The sequence below is a fragment of the Pollicipes pollicipes genome, unplaced genomic scaffold (assembly GCF_011947565.3).
Source record: "Pollicipes pollicipes isolate AB1234 unplaced genomic scaffold, Ppol_2.1 Scaffold_4295;HRSCAF=5057_pilon_pilon_pilon, whole genome shotgun sequence".
In the NCBI taxonomy this organism is placed as follows: Eukaryota; Metazoa; Arthropoda; class Thecostraca; order Pollicipedomorpha; family Pollicipedidae; genus Pollicipes; species Pollicipes pollicipes.
This window is the reverse complement of record NW_023596461.1, coordinates 34,414,115-34,427,649: the sequence shown is the minus strand read 5'-3', so window position 1 is coordinate 34,427,649 and position 13,535 is coordinate 34,414,115.

The window sequence follows — 13,535 nt, the reverse complement described above, 5'->3', positions numbered from 1 at the left end:
GGGGAAGTCGGACGGCCCCGACGCTCTCAATCTCGATCTCCAATCCACGTTCACGGCGTACTCAATATCTCTGTAGAACCAAAATAACAATTCTGGCGAGGTTTCCGGATTATATCTGTTTAGAAAGAACCCGATCAACTATTGTAAAAGGATGAGCACCGACGATTGATTCCTGCAGGCATTTAACGCCTGATTTCTTCAGTTCATTGACTTCAACATTTTAAGAGAAATGATGTCGCGGTAGCTTTTGGTTTCCGTTCCAGTTGTAGAAGATAAGCATAACATTCAATTAAAGAAAGCCGTCCCCCTCAGTAACAAATGGGCCATATCTGACATTTTTGCCGGGGGAGAGCTTTTTACCATCAGGGGGCCCTCTCTCAACCTTGCGCTCCCCCCCCCCCCTTTGCCAGGGTCTGTTTGCGCCCCTGGCGCGGGCTGTCGCATCGCCACACGTGCCGTCGGTCGCTGCCGCCAGATAACCACATATTGGCCGTCCATAAACGCGCGTCCGCCGCGCCCGCCCGCCCGCCGTCGGTGTCGATAGCGAGCAGATACGATCAGCCGAAGATAATGCAAACAAAAGTAACTACCGACAACAAAAAAAAGAACGTAAAAAGAAAATACGGGTCGCGCGGACAGCGTGGAGAGCAGGAAGGACAGACTCATCCGGCGCGCGGCGGAGGAGGCGGAAATGAAGGATGGCGGGCCGCGAGCGCGAGCTTCCTCCACTGTCGCGGGCACCGGGTCCATTGCTGCGAACATGCTGAAGACCGACAGCAGCTTCCTATGGCTCCATGCAGGGCACCAGTATGCGTCTGGCTTCTCCAGCGTCCTGGCGTATCAGTTGATAACGCATTCGATCTCCAAATGTTTAGAACCGATGACCTTGTGCCCTTTTTGCATGAGCCCTTGAGACCTCTGGCCTCCAGCGCTAAAGCAGGGCCAACTTCCAAACATTTGGCTTCAGTTTAGAGCGCTGGCAGTTGTTTCCTATGACGACACCCGAGTTTTCGCGAGAGCAGGTCCTGGCACCCGGTCCTGGCTATTCAAATCTGAGTATCCAGTCCTGGTCCAGTATCCAGTATCCAGCATCAAGTACAGGTTCAGTCCAGTGTCCAGGGGATCCAGTCCAGTCATTTGCGTCCGGTACTGAATGTCCGGTCTTGTGTGTCTGGTCTTCTGTGTCCGGTTTTGCGTGCACACTCCTGAGAGCACGGTCCCGCGTGCCAGCCCAGCGAGCCCGGTCTCACGTGCTCTGTTCCGAGTCCCCGATCCCAGCAGCCGAGCCCGCGTGCTCGGTGCTGAGCACTCAGCCCGTGTGACCGACAGCCTGTCTGGAGCGTTGGCCGTCCTGTCCCGCGGTCCGCCACCTGCCGGACCCGCCGCCGCTACCGCCGCCGCCGCCGCCGCCGCCGCCACCTGCCGCCACCGCCGCCGCCGCCGCCGCCGCTGCCGCCGCCGCCGCCGCCGCCGCCGCCGCCGCCGCCGCCGCCGCCGCCGCCACCTGCCGCCGCCGCCGCCGCCGCCGCCGCTGCCGCTGCCGCCGCCGCCGCCGCCGCCGCCGCCGCCGCCGCCCGGATGCCGTCCGAGTGCCGCCGTCATCGGTCCGACTGCGCCGACTCCGTCATCGCATCCATCGCGCCTATCGCGCGCCTGCACCGTGCACAATGTCCCGCAGCTGCCGGCGCGGGGAGAGGAGGGGAGAGGGCTCCTCCTTCGCTCAACCCGTAACGTTGCACTACTTGACCGGCGGCATCATGCAGGGTGATGGAAGCAGCCAAGTTTTCTGAGGTCACCTATGGCATTGTTCGCCGCAAACGTTGGTATCTCCTGGTTCGTTTCGGACGCATAAACCTTTAATATTGCGATGCATGCACACCCACATGGTTATTCTCTAGGGGGTGTACCCAATAGAGTGGGAAGCAGACAGCTGTTAAGTACGTCCCGTCTCGTTCTGAGCCTGGTGTTTCTGAGTGTGCTTTTTACGCTATGGTCACAGTGAGACGGGCAAAGGCGGCCATTATTGGTGTCTCACTGTTTTGGTATGTACTAATTGTGACACTGAGAGTCCCCTGTAACGATTACACGCGTAAAAAGTGATGGGGTGCTCCAAAAGTGCTCTATGCGTGCGATTTAAACACCTCCTTTGAAACTCCACCACATTAGGGTCATTCAATTTAATATTCTCACCCATTGAAAGAGGGTTAACTACGTAGCACACGACCATGGATTGTACTCGAGCGTGCAGTTACGGAAAATTACCGCCCAATCAAACAATCACGCCGCCAAGATAGGGAAGGCTTCGTGAGGCGTTAGCCGCCTTGCTGATTGTCCAGTGACTAAGAACCAGGGTCAACACATAGGCACCGTGCACGGACCACAAGGCTACGAACGGACACAAGAAAACAAACGGACACCAGTGGGTCGAAATCGTGACGGTTAGTCTTTGATAACGGGCAGAACCTGAACTATATCGACGCTTTAAGGTCTATCCACTCGTGTAGATGGTGCGGGCCAAAAAGTGGATTAGAAGGAAATATAACTGGTCATACTGGTCTAGAAAATGGTGCAAATACTTTGGATGACAACAAAGACGGTGCGCGCACCCTTGTGTGTAGCGGTTATGCTGGCCGTTAGAGTTTAGGGGAATCAGGTGATACCAGACATACGCTGCAGAGGCCGGTCAAGTTATGATAATTGACACCATGTGCAGAGACGGCCGGGCTTTGGAACTGTACAGAGACAGCCGGGCTCTGAAATTGTGCAGAGACAGCCGGGCTCTGAAATTGTACAGAGACAGCCGGGCTCTGGAACTGTACAGAGACAGCCGGGATCTGGAACCGGCACCATGTACAGAGACAGCCAGGCTCTGGAACATCAGTTGGCAAACATCCAGCAGGCGTTTTGCGACGGTGCGCACTTAAACCAAGCCCCACCGAAATTCCCCCGAAACAACTCGTACAGGCCAGTGATGCCAGTTGGGCACCACCCGATTTAAAGGGTATTGTCGTCCCTCGGCTTCGCCACTCGTTCCAGAGCGACCCAGCCGTTTGCCGAACCTGCTGAGTGTGTCAACTCGTCTGCTGTCTTTCTAAGCCGCCCTCCCCAGGGGCGAGGAGTGCTCTTAGCAGGGCCTCGGAGCTCGGCCGGCGGGCAGCTGGCGACCGGAAGCGACAGTGACGGGGAAGCTCGGTCCCCAGCTCGGACTGACGGCTCGAACAATGGCTGCCTGCGGCGTCTGCCGACGAGCGTGCATGTCACGAGCAGCCCCGCCGCCACCCGCCGATAGGCTGCTTCGGCTCGGCTCGTCGGTCCGCCACTCCGGGAGTGGCGGGAGTGGTGGGAGTGGCGGGATTACGCGGGTCCACGCGCATCAGAGGAATTAGGGTTATCGAATAAATTATATGGAAGCCCCATTTTCCGCATGCACTGGAAGAACTCTGCGTCCCAAATACGAGAATCGGAGTGTGATAAGACGAAAGACTTACTTTGAACCTTGCGCACAGCCATTCATATGCAAGTGCTGTTCATAGGGTATCTTTTCGGTGGCGGCTTAAACACGATTTTGATGGCACAAGCGATACAAACGTTGGCATACATATGCCAACGCTGGTTGAAACACGCTCGTGCAAACAAGTGGCATAGAGAGAGCCCAACGGACAAAAGCCTATGCGCAGATATCCGTGATCGCTCTTACCACGACTAAAGCGGGATGGCCTCTGACTACCGGCGACAGCTGAGATAAACTGGGCTGCGCTCGTTACCCAGGTGCCCCTTATCTGCCTCGCACTACACTCTCCAGAAAGTTCATTCAAATGAGTCCGCGTGCACGTGCCGCCGCCCGCCCCCCCCCCCCCCTCCCCCATCACTCTCCCCGAGAGTCAGTCTGGGCCGTGGGCGTCAAGTTCAGCAGGCGGAAGTGGTGCGGTTCCGTTTGACCCGCGCCCAGTCGGCCGGCGTTTGCCGCCTGGCTGCCCTGACCCCGATGCCCGGCGGCGGCTGGCGTCCAGAGATGCCGTCCGGCGTCTGCCCACGGCGGCTCCGGATGGGCCGGAGTTAGACGCCGGTCTGCGGTCTGGTCCCTCGAAGGTGGGCGGCACCTGGGTCACGCCGACGGAGTGTTGCTATGCCCGGCCCTGTTGGAGACGTGTCGCCGCCTACGCCGGGGGACGTGCCGCCGTTTTTCGTCAGGGACGTGACCCACGCTCTCCCGTTTCAAGTCAAAGACGCTTCACCATCACGTTGTGTCATTCCCAGTCCCGTCAGGCAGGCGTCGCCAACAACAACCTCACCAGGGATATGTCCTCATCCTCAAGCCAATCAGCGATGTGTTCTCATCCCCGGTCCCGTCAGCGATGTGTCTTCATCTCCAGTCCCGTCAACGATGTGTCTTCATCTCCAGTCCCGTCGGCGATGTGTCTTCATCTCCAGTCCCGTCAGCGATGTGTCCTCATTTCCAGTCCCGTCAGCGACGTGTCCTCATCCCCAGTCCCGTCAGCGTCGTGTCCTCATCCCCAGTCCCGTCAGCGATGTGTCCTCATCCACAGTCCCGTCAGCGATGTGTCCTCATACCCGGTCCCGCCAGGGATGTCATAACCGCAGTTCCGTCAAGACGTGTCACCCTCCCCAGCGCCGCCAGCACCGTACCACCCTCCCCAGCGCCGCCAGAACCACGCCACCCTCCTCAGCGCCACCAGCACCATATCACCCTCCCCAGCGCCACCAGCACCCCCCCCCCCCAGCGCCACCCCAGCACCACACCACCCTCCCCAGCGCCGCCAGCACCACACCACCCTCCTCAGCGCCGCCAGCACCACACCACCCTCCCCAGCACCGCCAGTACCACATCACCCTCCCCAGCGCCGCCAGCACCACTGTACCCTCCGCAACGCCGCCAGCACCACTCTACCCTCCCCAGCGCCGCTGGACGCGTCACCAGCCGCCGCCGTCGTGGAGTCATTAGCCCCGGGCCGTGAGGCCTGCGGGCGTCAGGTCCGTGTGTTCCGGGTCGGAGACGGAGGCCGGCGGTCGTGCACAGGTCGTGATCACCGGCCATGCACGCGGCGCCTGCACGCCCAAGCCCGATGGAGCGCGTCCGAGCGGACGGGCGGATCCCCGCCGAGCGCGCGCGGCTCCTGCCCCTCCCCCCACGCTCGGCCTGCGTGTGTGCATGCTTTGTTCGCGGCCCATGCACGGCATGACGCGCGTGCATGGGCCGCGTGATTTAGTACTGGTGCAGGCCGCCAGACGGCAGTGCGGCACAATGGGCCCGCCGGAGTTATGGCGGCGTTGTCAGACAATGGCACAGTCACGACCCCCTCCACGTCTGTCGCCCCCCCCCCCCCCCCCCCGACGCTGACCCCGCTGGTCGTGAGGACTGTCTGGCCCGGCGACAACAGAGGCGGCGGCGGAGCCCTGCCGAGTCTGTCGCGCTTCGGCGTGAGTATTGGAGATGAATCTAGCGTGGTGCCTGACGCAAAGTGCAAAGTATATCAAGTTTTTTCTCCTCTTTTTCACCACAGAGGATTCCAGACAGAAGCTGAAAACGCTTTGATCTGTACTCACCATGCTCTCCCTTTCCCATAAGAAAATCATGATTGCACCTCGGGTGCACATTGCACGTGATTCATGGTGAAAAGGTGAAACCGGAGCTGCAACTGTGCGGCGAATTAGTGTGTGTTGTGCAGAGGCCGGCGCGCACGTCTGCTTACAGAAGGTTTGACAAATGGGCTGCTCATACCCGACAGATTATTTGCATGCAGTTGCAAATGTGCCCACGCACGCTTTCAACTGTTGGGGAAGTGGCTCATTTGTCACTTTGTCGCAGCGGAGCACTGTGCTCCGGAGCACCTGGCGTTTCCTGTTCCCTTGACGACCCATATCAGCTTAAAACCGACGAATCTCAAGACAGCACCTTCAGCAGTCGATCGGCCCCGCCACCGAGCGGCCGGCCGCGCCCTCTCGCGAGCCGCGTGCACGCTGGACACCGCGGCACGCGCTCCGCCAGCTGTTGCCTGCCGGTCCGACCTCGCCTTAATTGAGACCGGGGCCAGCGCGCGGACCCAATTAATCCGCCGCCGTCCGAGGAGATCTCACGCGGCCGCTGCAGGGGCCGCGGATCGTCGGCGGTGGCGGCGGCCGTCGGCGCCGACGCGGCATTGCTATTCCGGCCGGGTGCCGCGTCAGGCCCGACGCGGTCAAAGCGGCCCCGTTCTCCGGTCGTTACGGACCGCGTCGCCGCCGTCGGCGCCATTTCCATTTCATAAGGCTATGAATCGCGGTCGTGGAGGGCCTCTTAGGAGTGCCGCGAGGTGACATTCGGAGATGTGGCGCGTCTGAGCGGTCGGCGGCCGCCGGACGCTGCTGCGGCATCACGCACGCGGCGATGGCCGTCTGGAGCTGCCGGACGCTGGGGGGCCACCAGAGCAGGAGCGCATCCAGTGTTCAGTCGGGGAGAAGCAGTTGTCAGCTGGCAGGAACGGCTTAGTTACCGGGTCTGGCTGCGGCCGAAATGATTTCACGTGTCCCAACTGGAATGGACGCGCGCCTGGTCTAGGGCGTGAGCGAGCAGAATAATTATCTGGTAACCGTCCCGCAATCTGGTAACCGTCTCGCAATCTGTTAAGAGCTTCGTAGTCATGGGCGGACAATGTTTCGAACGCGTCAAATGTGTAACACATAGTGCCATATTACCTCTAAATGCAACGGAAGTCGAATACAAAAGCAATCCATTCAGCACTTGGTGTTCAGCGCAAGCCTTACAAACTGGTTATTCTTGAAACCACCGAGGAAATGTCGCTAGCTGCAATCATGTTATCACCAACATATCGCCAAGCTGAGGATGATTATCGGTTCACCTTCTTCCCGGTGATCCTCGACAACCGCGGAGAGACCACAGATGGGTGGCTCGACACAAACCCCAACGGCAGCGTCGGCCAGCCACAGCGGGCTGCGGAGAAGCAGCCCGCTGTGGCTGCTTCCCCCGTCCGTGGCCGGTCCCCGCGAGACGTCGCGCGCTCTCGCGGCGTTTTTGCCGTCGGCGACGCTGTAACCATTCATCATGTGTCGCGTTTTTCGCCCGCGAACTGTTTGGCGCGCTTGTAGGAGCACTTTGAAGGGCGCAGCGGAGAGTCCCCCCCCCCCCCCCATCCCACCCACACGTCGGCGACGATGGCGGTCACGGGCGGGGCGAGGTGTCTGCGAGGTCAGTGACCTGTCTGCGAGGTCAGTGACCTGTCCTCGTGGGAGTCGGATCGGTGGTCGGTGTGATGGCTGGGCCAGAAGGACTTTAGCAACCCAGGTTACCAAGGTCAACGGCAACGGCGTCCAACTCAGCCCTGACCGAGGCGGAGCGTGACCGCCGGGCCGCCTGGAGGAGAAAAAAGGAGAGGAGAGGGAGAGAGAGGGGAGAGAGAGAGAGAGAGGAAGAGAGAGAGGGGAGGGGGGAGGAGAAGGAAAGTGTCTGATGCTATTGCAACGGAGCAGAACAGGCAATAAAACCGCCGTCGGAAAGCTTTGCGCAAGAGGTTTCTGGCACGATGCTTCCAGACGACAATACCGAATAGCAGTTATTGTGTAGATCTTGGCTCATGTTGCAGTGTATTCCTGCTTCCAAAGAATGGTTTCCACATAGACACAATGCAGGCTTTCTCTCGAAGTCTTGCAACGAAGCTGATGTAAGCAAATAATGTTTTGGTAATGGTGGCAACACATCTCATCAACAACAATCAACAACAAACCTCAGACCTAGTGCGAATTGAAGATGCAATAGGCTACGGATATGCGTAAGGCCATCGACAAGACGATATAGGGTAAATATTTGCATACATACACTGTACGAACACATCCATCAGGTAGCTAACCTTACATCATAAAGTGAAAACTGCACAACTTTATGATCTTCCATCGTTGGGCTTAACACGTGCGGCATGGGCGGCCAACTTAAACGGTCATTTAACTGAAGGCAAATTCGCCAGTTTATGACAGAGCTAACTATTAACGCCAGCACGGCCAAAGTTTCAAACTCATTGGTCGCCTAAAAAAGATCACGTATTTTCAGGAGTATTTAAGTTGTAATGCATTCAAGGAGAGGGGGACTGATATAGAGAAAGAAAGAGAAGAGAGAGAGAGAGAGAGAGAGAGAGAGAGAGAGAGAGAGAGAGAGAGAGAGAGAGGAGAGAGAGAGAGAGAGAGAGAGAGAGAGAGGAGAGAGAGAGAGAGAGAGAGAGAGAGAGGAGAGAGAGAGAGAGAGAGAGAGAGAGAGAGGAGAGAGGAGAGAGAGAGAGGAGAGAGAGAGAGAGAGAGAGAGAGAGAGAGAGAGAGAGAGAGAGAGAGAGAGAGAGAGAGAGAGAGAGAGAGAGAGAGAGAGAGAGAGAGAGAGAGAGAGAGAGAGAAGAGAGAGAGAGAGAGAGAGAGGAGAGAGAGGAGAGAGAGAGAGAGAGAGGAGAGAGAGAGAGAGAGAGAGTGAGAGGGAGAGAGAGCGCTACAGCCCCACTGAGCATGCTGAGCCTAAAACGGCTAACGTAGGTGGCAGTGCAATCTGTTAAGTTCGCTGTCCAAAGTGTCCAGTAATTCCTCATCTCTGCAGTCTATCCTAGGTGACTCAACATAAAATTCCCGCAACGGCCAGCGATGATAGATGTGCCCATCACGAAGAACAGCCGGTGCTGGTAAAATATCCGCCCTGCACATAGCGCCGCTGGCTTGGAGTGCGCTTCTTCCGCGTGGCATCCATTAGACGTTCGACCTGCTCCAAACGATCGTTCCGTCCCTCAGAAGGACATCGACATCCGTCACGAGGGTCGGCGGAGGGGCTGCCGTCTATCCGTCTGACGCTGCCGCCGGGAACCGTGCGGCTCCGAGTGAGGCGCCCGCGCGTCATACTCGGCGGTTTCGAGGGGACGCCGTAGTCCAGGGGCTTCTCCGGGGCCCGCCGTCTGCAAGATGACCGCGGAGGGCTGCGGCCATCGCGGACCGGAGAGACAGACCAGACAGACCCGGCTCTGGCGGGGCTGGCGCCTGGCGCCTGGCGCCTGGCGCCTGGACAGCGCTGGCGCCTCGCGGTGTTACACACCGGGGGATTTGCATCGTATCTCGATGATGCCCGGCGGAGGGGGGCACGAGCTATCGATTTTGCGTCCTGACTGTTGCAGATGGGACGTGGTGTCGATAAGGAATGCTTAATCCCACATCTCAATGCACTTGCCTTGGAACACCGATGTACTTTCGAACATACACTGCCTTGCAAATTGGAGGGCTGCTACTGTCGGCAAGGAGCGCCGCGCCCGCCGATCCTGCAAAACAGCCGCAGTATGCTGTCGGATAGCTGGATTACACCCACCCGGCTGCACGACCTCTGATTTGCACCTTTACGTCAGGGCTGCTGGAACGCCCACAAAAACAAGAAACCTCCACTAAGCAGATGCGGAAAACCATGTCTATGCCTAGTGCCTATGCCTATACCTAGGCACCTATATGGTGACCATTGCGCATTAAGCGTATAGTGCTCATGGTGATATACGCCAAAAAGATGGCACAGCGGTGGTTGACTGGCGTTCCGTCTGAGTTCGAAGTGAGGTGCTCAAATGTGCAGTCGCCCAATGCACAGGATTCCAGGTTGGATCCCCAGGTCTGGGTGAGACCAGGGCGGCAGCCGTCGGGGACCACTGACCGGCCGGTGGTCCCGCCCCCCTTGGTCCGGCGCTCTAGCCTGGGTGGCTAGGCTGGCTGGCTTCTCGTAAGCTGCCTGGCGCCCTCAGACCGTCGCTGCCGCGCCCACGCCGTTTTCATTACTTTCAGGTTACCTTCCTCGTCTCATTCATTACGTGTCCATCTCAGCTAAACTCAGCGCCATCCGCATCTCACGTCTCCAGTAAGAGCGCAGACGGACGCGAAGTCAGCCGGCCGGTTTGCTGCGTGCTGTACTTCAAAAGAATTGAAGGCAGTGACAAAGTTTGGCGGCAGTGCTTCCGCTTGCAACCGGGAACGTTGCTGCGCCGAATTATTTGAAATGATTCTTTGCGACTCCGGCTGTGATAAGGCTGCATGATGATTTAAACTTTATGCCTGCATTGCAAAATTAATCGCTTCGGGATCAATACCAGATGTCACATGATACGACACACGATTAGCATGACGATCTTATATTAACTGTTGACTTCCAGCAGTCAGCGCAAAAACATGCCGAGTTCATCCGAGCCCGGACAGAAATTGTTGACCTCTGGTATTTGACACACACGAAAACATCCACATCCTGATCTCAGTGGTCGTTCCCAGCAGGCAGCCCGCAGCCTACGAATAACATAGATTATAGTTACACTACGCTAAAAATGTTTTGATGTTTGTACATGTACATAATTTTCTTGCAGTGCAGCAGTAGGTACTGGAAAAAGTAAAACACCCAATACCCGTCTTGTTTTCACTTCTTTTACTATATATTGTTTGGCTCAGCTCTGATCAGCCGAATTGACCTCGTTCGTATCCGCGACAGGTGTTTACAAACATAAGCCAACTTAATCTATGTCATTAACTAAATTTACTAACTTATATAAAATAGCATAGCCAGCTTTCGTACGCTGCCTACACATCTTGTACTCGCTACGGACCGGTCCAATCAGCCAGTAACCCTGAACAAAAACCGGGCCGAGTGAGCTTGATTCCAAATTACTCGACGCATAGCAGGTAATTACTCGACGCATAGCAGGTAATTACTCGACGCATAGCGGGTAATTACTCGACGCATAGCAGGTAATTACTCGACGCATAGCAGGTAATTACTCGACGCATAGCAGGTAATTACTCGACGCATAGCAGGTAATTACTCGACGCATAGGGGGTAAATTCTCACAAGCAGACGATTACATTCCTTGTTTTTAGTTTTTGTTCACAGATCTGATCAATCAACTCCGCACCTTAGACAGGTACAAATGATGAGTCCCGTCCACCGCTGGTGCTTGATGTCGGGTGGTCCCGCCCTCCAGCGAGCTATAGCCAGTCACCGACGCCAGCGGTGGCGCCGTGCCTCCGCTCGGTGCACCATCAGATAACGCCGGTCAAGCAGAGGGCCTGTTTTGTTCGCCGCACAGGAGCCGCTTTTTCGGCGGCCGCTCCGCCCATCTCCCGCATGCTCAAGTGGGCAGCCCGCCACCCCCGCGCTTGTCAAGCTCACCTGTTTGACAGCCGGGGCCGCCGGTCGTTCCGCTCGTTCAGTTCGTCCTGGTCCGTTCCGTTCCGCTCGTGAGCCGCTCCGACTGCAACGTGGTCTCGCCCGCGCCTGGAGCCAAGAAACACGCGGTGACCGCTCGGCAGGGCCACGACCAGGCAGTGGCGCGCCCAGGGAGGCGGGAGTGGGAGGGCAGGGGCTCGCCTCCCTTTCAATGTGGGCGACCACCGCTGGCATGCGATGCTTTCAGCACCCGACAGTGAAGATCAATAGTGTGGTTCTCCCCAGATCCCTCTTCTCGGCACGCCCTTGCGACCTCGTGACATGGAAGCCATGCAGTATAACTAGACCAGCCGTAGGCCGCGCCCGTCCGGGGCGTCCCCTGGGCTTGACATGACAGCGGCTCCCACCACCGTGGGCCAGGATTGACGTTAAAGCCAGCGTGTGAGAATGGCTGCAGCCTGGCAAACCGACGCCCGAACTTGTGCAAGAGCGGATAATCCCCGGAGAATTCGAATTCAAAGCGGATTTGTTCGGCGCGCCGACTTCGGATCGCAGGCGTCCGTTCGAGCGGTGTGGCCGGGCTGCTGGAATATCAATTTGTGTGGCGGCGTCGATGAGGTGTTTAACAAAGCGCTGTGTTCATCACGGTCCGCGTGCGGTGCGCAGCCAACAACGGAGATGCCACCAATTCAGCGGACTGACATATCCAGGGTGGGTTGCAGGATAAGTGGAACGTGCCGCCTGCCGGTGAAAAAGCAGAACGGCACGCCTGAAAGCCAATGCACTGGTGACGCAAATGGAACTTAAGTATTGCTCAAGGTTCGGGACCCGGCTTTCCTGCCTTTGCGTAAGAAACACCGCGGCTAAACATCCGGGAACATGACCTCGCAACAGTTCACCACACACCCGACGTCGCCGACCCCTGCCCCGCCAGATATCGCAGGACTCATGTCGGCGTGCACGTGGCGCCATCTCTCGCCTGCGGTCGCCGCCACGCTTGACCCGCGCACGAACGCCCTCACTGACCGGCACGGGTCCCCAGTCCAGGTCGGCCCGCGGCGTGCCCGCAGAGTCGCGCCGCCGGACACCGTGACACCCACGCGGGCTGCGGCGAGCTGGCGGCTGTTCTGGCGCCGTAGCGGCGGCAGTCGGCACAACAGAAAAGTGCTCCCAAGTTACATGTGGGAGGCAGACAACCTCTTTCTTGTTTCTTTCACTGAACAACCACAGGGTCAATGCTTAAAGTTCGGGGATACAGTTTTCCGCCCCCCCCCCCCGTTTCCGCGCCCCTGGGAGTCAGTGGCGCATCTGCCACCAGCTGACCAACTCCCGGCCATCTAAGGCTTTTAATCCGGGGAGGGGAGGGGAGAGGGGACGGGAGGGAAGCGGGGAGTGAGTCGCACATGCACCAGGTGCGGCTCAGTACCAGTTCGGCAACGCACCGATAGTCCCTGCCCGTGTTCTGTTTCTCCGGGAAGGTCAGGTCGCGTACATTGCGCTGCCCCCGGATGACTCCGCAGGTCACTGTCGCCTGCTCACTGGAACTAGGCCTCGACCCGCAGAGCACAGCCCCGCCGGGCGCAGAGGCTGTACCACCGCTCCGACCGTGGCATAGAGGACCGAGAACACCTCGTCAGGGCTCCGGTCTCCTACCGCTGGCGCCAGCCTTTGGAGCTGGCACATTCGAGTGCATTTCGGGAGCAGGCGAGATGCTGAGAGCTCTGGGCGCGGCCATGCCTGCACCTGCAGTACCTACGCAGCGCGGCAGAGATGGGTCCAGACATCAGATCTTGGGAAGTTCTTTTTGGGGACCAGCTTCCAAAGTTGTTGCCAATGCCGCTAAAATCTCAAGCAAACATAACACGTATGCAGGCGTTTCCCATCGCCTTCGAATAGTCCACGAAACCACTGCCCCCTTCCCTCCCCTCGGTCCGCCTTTGCGGTGTTCCGACCCACCCAGCTCGCCGCACCCTTGCCCTGCCTACGGCGGCTGGCGTGGCACGGCCGTATTTGGAGACCGGGCCTGTTCTCAGCCACCGAGCCACATGTCGTGGGAGGCGCGACCCGTTTCGAGTAACCTGGAACAGCTGGTTTGGGCTGGCTGTCCGCCAGTTTGGGTTGCGCCCTTTTTAGGCTCGGGGCATCACGCGCTTAGAAACGGACGCGCCAATCCAGCAGCGGATAAAACCGTATTTGGCGTATCATTCATCAGCCGACCGAATAAAATCCCCGACAGGACATCACTAGATGTGTAGTAGTCGGATAACATGGTTGCAGAAAGCTGAAACGAAACAGCTGTTGCTGAGATGTCTCCTGGCGCACATGCTGTCGTAAATTTTCTGCACACAAGTTCAAAACGCCCCCCAATTCG